This window comes from Triticum dicoccoides, chromosome 1B, assembly GCF_002162155.2.
Source record: "Triticum dicoccoides isolate Atlit2015 ecotype Zavitan chromosome 1B, WEW_v2.0, whole genome shotgun sequence".
Classification (NCBI taxonomy): Eukaryota; Viridiplantae; Streptophyta; class Magnoliopsida; order Poales; family Poaceae; genus Triticum; species Triticum dicoccoides.
Genome location: NC_041381.1, coordinates 137,756,003 through 137,764,767, shown reverse-complemented (window position 1 = coordinate 137,764,767; position 8,765 = coordinate 137,756,003).

Here is an 8,765-nt window from a genome sequence, read left to right as displayed (position 1 = left end):
ACGTAGGGTTTTACCTCCATCAAGAGGGCCCGAACCTGGGTAAAACATCGTGTCCCTTGTCTCCTGTTACCATCCGCCTAGACACACAGTTCGGGACCCCCTACTCGAGATCCGCCGGTTTTGACACCGACAAAGGGCGCCAACAATTGACCATTTTGAAGGGGAACATCTAGTACATTTACCCTGACTAAAGTTGGTCCTCGCCTGTCAAAGGCTCTGGTGGTGACATCGGCTTGGGATCCACAATGACTTCCTTCCTGCCGTTGCGACGGTCTTGGTCTTGTTGCACCGAAATGGGTGCCTTTGCTAGATGCTCTTGCCTGCGCTTGTTCCCTTTGCACCAAAGAGTAAAGGAGGACATTGCGCGGGCTGGCGCCCGCCTGGCTCCCTTGGTCGTCATGGCTTGCATCATGGGCACCTCGTGAGGTGCCCCGCCTTGATCTCTCCACCTCCTCGCGAGCCAGCCTGACGAGGCCGTGCCTGAGGAAGCTTCCTGTCATCCACCCCGCGAGGCTTAGCCCCTCGCGGGGGTCTTGAGCTCATGCTGATGAAGATGGGCCATGCTGGGCCGCCCCTTGAGCCACGTCGCAGGCCGCACGCAGGCAAGTCTGGGGACCCCCATTCCTAGAACGCAGACAGTAGCCCCTGGGCCCAAGGCCTGCCCGGACTTGGCTGAGCAGGGAAGCGAAGGGGCAAGTGCAAAATCGCCGCGGGCCCTAACAGCCTGCGGCCTTGGGCGCCGCGTGGCGGTTGATCAGACGTGGGCGGCTCCGCTCCCCCATGACGCCTCGGCAACTGTGCGAACTAACAAGTCCCTGCGTGCAAAGCGGGTCATGATTACCTGTGATCATGGAGGCTGGCGGTTGGCCTCCTCTGGCTATAAGTACATGACGACGCCTACCCTTCCGGTCCATCCTCTCTTGCTTCTCTTTCTTCTTCATGGCTCTGCCAAAGAGGTTCTCGGCCGCAGAGAAAGGGAAGGCCCGCCAGGCGGGGCCTGACCCTCCCCTGCCCAAGCGCGGTCGAGGCCATCCCCGCAAACACCCTGCGACTCCCACGGTGGCTCCTCGCGGCTGTGGAGGTGATCTCCCGTGTGGTGACGGGCAGCAGGCCGTCGCTGGGGGGCGCGCTATAGCCACGCGACCCCCTAGGCCTCGCTCCCACTCGGTAGAGGTTCTGCCGGAGTTCGTTGTGTGGTCGGTGGAACCGGCCAGCACCCGACTCCAACTTCCTCGCTCCCTCCTAGGTGAGCTTCCGGCTGGCGCCCCGGGCGGCCTCTGGCTTCAGGCGGAGTTGCTGCAGCCGAGCATCATGGGCTTCGCTGGAGGTCTCTGCAGCTGGGAGCCTGGCCCTGACCCGCGGCTGGCAAACGTTTGCCCGCGCGCGTGGTCTGAGCCGGCGGTGCACCCTGCACTTCAAGTTAGACGGTGATGCCACCCTCTACGTGAGGGTGTTCGAGGAAGATGGTCGCCACGCTGGGTGCTTCCCTAAGAACGACGATCACGACCGTGGGTCCAGCCCCAGCGATGATGAAGACGACAGCGCGCGCGTGGTCGGCGGCGCTCGCGGTTCATCGAGCTTCGACGGCTCTTCTTCGGGCAGCGGCTCCTCCAGCGGTGGCTGCGATCAGCCTCCGTGCCGCCGCGCCCGCTCGGAGGGAGGTAGCGGGTCCGCCCGCCGTCGCGCCTCGGTGAAGCGCGAGATGGAGTCCTCCTGAGCTCCAGAGGCAGTTCAGGTTTCCGCCGCGAGTTGGTGTCGGGCGAGTCATGCCTGTTTTGTTCTTTTTTTCCTTTTCCTGCGCAAAGAGACAGTAGTGTAGGGCCCCGCGAGGGTGTGCTTGGACTACTGCTGTTAATTATCTTACCGCTTCCGCTATTCTGGTACTGTGCCTTTGTGTCGCGCGCCTGCGCGCAGAAATTACTTAGCTCGGGGGGAGGCCTGTCGTGACCTTTGCTTCCCGAGGCCGAGGCCTTGTCGAACGCTTCGAGTCCTACAAGGGTTAGTCTGAAGAGGTAGCTCCCGGCCTCAGCTGCGGAGGCAACTGACCCAGGTCATGTGTTCGTGTCGTGGTGCCCGTGGGGCACGGACTGGAGGGGTGCTCCTGTAGTGGACCCGGGTAGGGAAGCCTCGAACGATAAGGGCGGAAAACACTCGTGAGGGTGCCCGCGTTGCTCCCTCGCGAGACTTGTGCCAGAGAAATCAGGGCAGGAGAGCGAAAAAGGCAAGTAGTCACAAGCCAAAGATGACAACAACTTCAATAAAACCTCGAATGGGGATGAACAAGCCAACTGCAGAAAGCAAATGGGAAAAGCCGCGTCCGGCACCTAATCTAGTCTTCGACGTCTTCTCACCAGCGCGGAGCTAAGTGCTGCCACTGGGCGTGGGAGGGAGTCCCAGGGCCTAAGGCCGACGCTCCTGAGACTCCGGGGCGTGTACAGCCCCAACTCATTATTACGTGAGAGTGTCACGGGCGGCGAGCTTCACAGGCATTGGCCTTCTTCACAGGCTCCGGGCCTTTCTTGGGAAGATAAACTTCACAGGCGTTCGCCTTCTTCACAGGCACCGGGCCTTTTCCAAAATGTGATAGCTTCACAGGCGTTCGCCTTCTTCACAGGCTCTGGGCCTTTTCCAAAACGCAATAGCTTCACAGGCGTTCGCCTTCTTCACAGGCTCTGGGCCTTTTCCAAAACGCAACAGCTTCACAGGCGTTCGCCTTCTTCACAGGCTCTAGGCCTTTTCCAAAACGCAACAGCTTCACAGGCGTTCACCTTCTTCACAGGCTCTAGGCCTTTTACAAAACCCAACAGCTTCACAGGCGTTCGCCTTCTTCACAGGCTCTGGGCCTTTTCCAAAACGCAACAGCTTCACAGGCGTTCGCCTTCTTCACAGGCTCTGGTCCTTTTCAAGGGTAAAATCTCTGGAGGTGCTGGATGTTCCACGCGTTCTGGACGGGTACCCCCTCCTGAGTCTCCAAGCACGCGGAGCCGGGCCTGGAAACATGAACAACCTTGAACGGGCCCTCCCACATGGGAGAGAGCTTATGCAGTCCCTCCCTGGAGAGAACCCGCCTGAGCACGAGGTCCCCTACCTCGAGAGTTCTGGGGCAGATGTTGCGGCAGTGGTATCGCCGCAGTGCTTGTTGGTATCTTGCTGCTCGGAGCGTAGCTTCCCGACGACGCTCCTCCCCCAGCACCAGGTCCGTCCCCACATGGCGTCTTGCTGCGCCTCATCGAATGCCAGGACCCGTGCGGAATGACGTCTGACCTTGTGAGGGAGGACCGCTTCAGCTCCATAAACCAGGAAGAATGGGGTTTCGCCAGTTGGCTTGGTCGCGGTCGTGCAGATGGACCACAACACGGACTGAAGCTCGTCGTACCAACCTCTGCCGCAGGCCTCCAACTTCTTCTTGAATGTCCTGGTCTTGAGGCCTCTCAGGACCTCCGCGTTGGCCCGCTCGGCCTGACCGTTGCTCTGGGGGTGCGCCACTGAAGCGTAGCATATCTGCGTTCCAAGGTTAGCACAGTATGTTTTCAAGAGGTTACTGGTGAACTGCGAACCGTTGTCGGTGATGATGCGGTTCGGCACCCCGAACCGGCTCACAATGCCCTTGATGAACTTGACCGCAGAACCTGCGAGGATGGTGCGGACAGCTTCCACTTCAGCCCACTTAGTGAACTTGTCCACGTCAACGTAGAGGTAGCGATAGCCCCCTGGCGCCCGAGGAAATGGGCCCAGGATATCCAGCCCCCAGACTGCGAATGGCCATGAGAGGGGTATAGTTTGAAGACCTCCAACCGGCTGATGGATCTGCTTGGTATGGAATTGGCAGGCCTCGCAAGCCTTCACCAGTTCGGCGGCATCATTGAGCGCAGTGGGCCAATAGAATCCGCTGCGGAACGCTTTGCCAACGAGGGTCCGCGACGATGAATGATGCCCACAGTCTCCATCGTGTATATCCGCCAGCAGTTCCTTCCCTTGCCCCCTGGAGATGCAGCGCAGGGACACATCATTCGGTCGCCTCCGGTAGAGCTCTCCATCCCTGATGCAGTATGTTGTGGCCTGCCGCGCCACGCACTCTGCTTCCTCCTCCTTCTTTGGCAAGGTCCCTTGCGTCAAATAGCTCCGGAGCTCCGTGATCCAGCACCCTTCCTGAGGCTCCATTATCAGGAGCAGACGCGCCCCTGAGGCCGGGCCGTAGACCGGGGCTCCCAAGGCTGGCGGCTGGGGGAGCTCCTCCCGAGGCTGCACCATGCTTGACAGCGATGGCGTGGCCGAGGGCTTGAAGAGCCGCTCCTCGAAGATGCCAGGCTCCTGAGGTAGCCGCATGGATGCTCGTTTGGCGATATCGTCGGCCTCCTGATTGGTGCCACGGGGCACATGCTGCAACTCTAGCCCCCAGAACTGCTTCTCCATCCTGCGGACCTCCGCAAGGTATGCTTCCATGTGCTCATCCTTCGGCTCGTATACTTTGTTGGAGAAGTTGACGAGGAGTTGTGAATCTCCCTTGATGGTAAGGCGCTTTACTCCTAGGGCGGTCGCGGCCTTCAGGCCTGATATCAGGCCTTCATATTCTGCTATGTTGTTAGAGACCTTTTCTCCGTGCTGGAAACAGAGCTGCACGGCGTAGTAGAGCTTGTCTTGAGTAGGAGATAAAAGCACCGCACCATCCCCCGCGCCGTGCCTGGAGAACGCCCCGTCGAAGTACATGACCCAACCGTCCGGCGCCTCGCTTCCCGGGGAGAGGGATCGATCCTCATCAGCCTTGAGGCCCGGCGCCTCCGTCCATTCTGCCACGAAATCTGCCAAGGGGCCCCCTTGATGACTCTGGTTGTGCTGAATTCAAGCTGAAACGCTTGCAGTTCAATGTTCCACTCAGCGACTCTTCCAGCTGAGTTAGGGCTCCTGAGCACCCTTTCCAAAGGGTACGCTGAGACAACCTTGATGGGGTGTCCCTGAAAATAATGTTGCAGCTTGTGCGAGGCCACCAATAGCGCGAGGAGGAGTTTCTGAGGCATGGGGTCCCGCGCCCTTGCGTCCCGCAACACTGTGCTGGCGAAGTACACACGATGTTCAACGAGGTTGGGAATGCTGGTGTCGATGGCGCCCTCCAAAGACCGTGGCGCCTCCTAAGACAGGGGAGCCCCCAGCGGCTGGTCGCTAGGGGGAGGGGTCTCTGCTATCCTGAGTGTGTTCCCCAGTGGCGGCTGATCCTTCTTGACTGTGGTAGTGGTCTCTGTGGGTCTTCCTTGTTCATGCTTCGCCTCGACCCGGGCAGATGCCGTGGCCTTGTTCTGACGCTCCTCCCTAACCGCCACCAGGGCTGCGCTGGCGGAGTAGGGAGTGGCTGCAAGCTAGAGCACCAGGGGTTCCTGAAGGCGCGGGGCCACCTGTAACACCCACGATGCGGCTATATCTCCCACGTGTCGAAGCACGACTTAGAGGCATAACCGCATGGTGGTTTTTGTCGCAAGAAGGGTCATCTTCACACAATCCCATGTAACGAACAAGAATGGGATAAAAAGAGTTGGCTTACAATCGCCACATCACACAATACATAATTGAAGTCATACATCATTCAAAGTAAACTCATAGACCGGCTACGGTCAAGTTCAAATGATAAGAAGACAACCCCAAAAGCTAGATCCCCGATCGCCCTGACTGGGCTCCACTACTGATCATCTAGAAACGATACATAGTAATGACCAAGGGCCTCATCGAATTCCCACTTCAGCTCAGTTGCACCATCTGCGCCAGTATCCTCGGCACCTGCATCTATTTTGGTAGAATCTGTGAGCCACGGGGACTCAGCAATCTCACACCCGCGAGATCAAGACTATTTAAGCTCATAGGTAGGTAAGGGGTAATATGGTGGAGCTGCAGCGAGCACTAAGCATATATGGTGGCTAACATACGCAAGTGAGAGCGAGAAGAGAAGCAACGCGTCGGTCGAGAAACTAGAAGCGATCAAGAAGTGATCCTGAAACTACTAACGTCAAGCATAACTCAAACCGTGTTCACTTCCCGGACTCCGCCGAGAAGAGACCATCACGGCTACACACACGGTTGATGCATTTTAATGAAGTCAAGTGTCAAGTTATCTACAACCGGACATTAACAACTTCCCATCTGCCTCATAACCGCGGGCACGGCTTTCGAAAGATAATATACCCTGCAGGGGTGTCCCAACTCAGCCCATCACAAGCTCTCACAGTCAACGAAGGATAAACCTTCTCCTGGGAAGACCCGATCAGTCTCGGAATCCCGGTTCGCAAAACATTTCGACAATGGTAAAACAAGACCAGCAAGACCACCCGCTGTGCCGACAAATCCCGATAGGAGCTGCACATATCTCGTTCTCAGGGCACACCGAATAAGCTAAGCGTACAGGTACCGACGAATCCAAGTTTCCAAGGAATGGTCCCACACGGTGCTCTAGTTTGGACCAACACTCGGAGGAGCACTGGCCCGGGGGGGTTAAATAAAGATGACCCTTGGGCTCGCGAAAACCCAAGGGAAAAGGGCTTAGGTGGAAAATGGTAAAACCAAGGTTGGGCCTTGCTGGAGGAGTTTTATTCAAAGCGAACTGTTAAGGGGGTCCCATAAATCACCCAACCGTGTAAGGAACGCAAACTCAAGGAACATAACACCGGTATCACGGAAACTAGGGCGGCAAGAGTGGAACAAGTCACCAGGCATAAGGCCGAGCCTTCCACCCTTTACCAAGTATATAAGGTGCATTAATTAAGCAGGAGATATTGTGATATCCCAAAATATCCATGTTCCGACCAGGAACAAACTTCATCTTCACCTGCAACTAACAACGCTATAAGAGGGGCTGAGCTGAAGCGGTGACATAGCCAAACAACGGTTGCTAGGACAGGGTGGTTAGAGGTTTGACATGGCAATAGGGAGGCATGGTAAACAATGGCAGGTAGAGCTAACATAGCGATAGCGCGAGTACTAGCAAGCAGAGATAGAAGTGATATCGAAGGTATGATCATCTTGCCTGCAAGGTTCTCAGAGTTGTCGAAGGCTTGATCCTCGTTAGCGTACTCAATAGGTTCCTCGTGCACGTACTCGTCTCCCGGCTCTACCCAAAGCAAGAACACAAGCAAAGGAACCACAATAAATCACGGTGCAATGCACAAGCAACATGATGCGATACATGTCATGATATGCGAGATGTGATATGCAATGCATATGTGTGCTTCGAGAGGAAAAAGGATGAACAAGGCATCAACTTGGTAAACCAAGTATGCCGCTGGAAAGATGAGATGATTTCAGTTGAAATCGATATAGAGATCACCGGGAACGGATGCACGGTTTGCAAATGGCAAGCAAGACAAGTAGGGCACAAAGCTGCGATTAACAGCATGATGCTACTTAGCATGCAACAAGAAATTATGCTACAGCACCCCAACATGAAAACAAAGCATATGGCAGTGATCTACAGGAGATGCTTTACAAAATAGGAACACTGAGCTACGGCTAAATCACATCATAACAGGTTCAAACAAGCATGGTGAAAGTGCAAAAAAATATCAGGTTGGACATGGCATAAACAGCATCACGAAGCAATGTTCAGAGCAAGTTATCAACATGCTACAGGAACTTATAATAGCAAATCAAGGCATGGCATGAATCTACTCAAAGCATAGATCAAAAGTCCCTTACTGACCATAAGCCAAAAAGGATCAGAAAATATGATGGCACCCACGTAAACATAACAAGTTTTGTTAACAAATTTCAGCAAACAAAGCATGGCATTGACATAATTACGAAGGCACCTTCGTGAGTTCGATGCACTCACTACAGAGCACCTCATGATAAGCTAAGCATACATCTATCAAGAAGACATTTCATAGAAGCTATACATGGCAAGAAACAACATCATAGCATACAAGGATCAACTACAACAACCTTGGCCAAATTGAATAACATGTAAACAATCTGCCAGGAAACATTTTGAAGCAAAAGTAGAGCACGAAAAAGACATGCTAGACTACTCCATAATTGCAACCAGGACCATGGATGGATGTAGCAAAACCATGTTTTCAAAACACCCTTACTGAAGTATCTCAAATTATGCATGGATCTCTCTGTAGCAACATGTTTACATGACATCAAAATTACAGCAGAACAGGAACTAAAATCAGCATTATCACGAAGCCTAGTTTGCATGCTTGTGCTAGTCACCACGTTGATCAAAAAAATACATGGTAAGCACCTCTGTAAAGAAGACATAGCATAGTTCAAAACACACTTAGGGACCAAGTCCATAGGATGCACACATCAATCATGGCAAAAATGACAAAAGAGCCCGTGCTGATAAGAAACTGAAACTAACATTATGAAGCCCTCTTCCAACAGCATTTCGGGCATCAAGATGAGCTCAAATGCAAATGATGCAATGGAATAAAATGATGTACTCTTCGAGACGAACAATTTGACATATTACACGCACGAAACGGAGCTACGGATGCGAAGATGTGATGCAATGAAGATGCAACAATTTTTATGGCAGATTATTGACTTGGTGAAAAAAATGGGGGGGAGGGGGAAGAGGTCAACCGCTGCAGATCTGATCCGGGGCGGCTCGCGGATCAAGGACGATGCCGGAGCAGGCGGCGACGGCGGCCGGAGTCGGGGAAGCCGGAGGGGAGGAGGACGAGGCCGGGGCGGCGCTGCTCCGGCTGGATCCTCGCCGGAGGCCGGCGACGCGGAGCGGAGGGCGCGGCTGCCGAGGACGGCGACGGCGGCAGAGG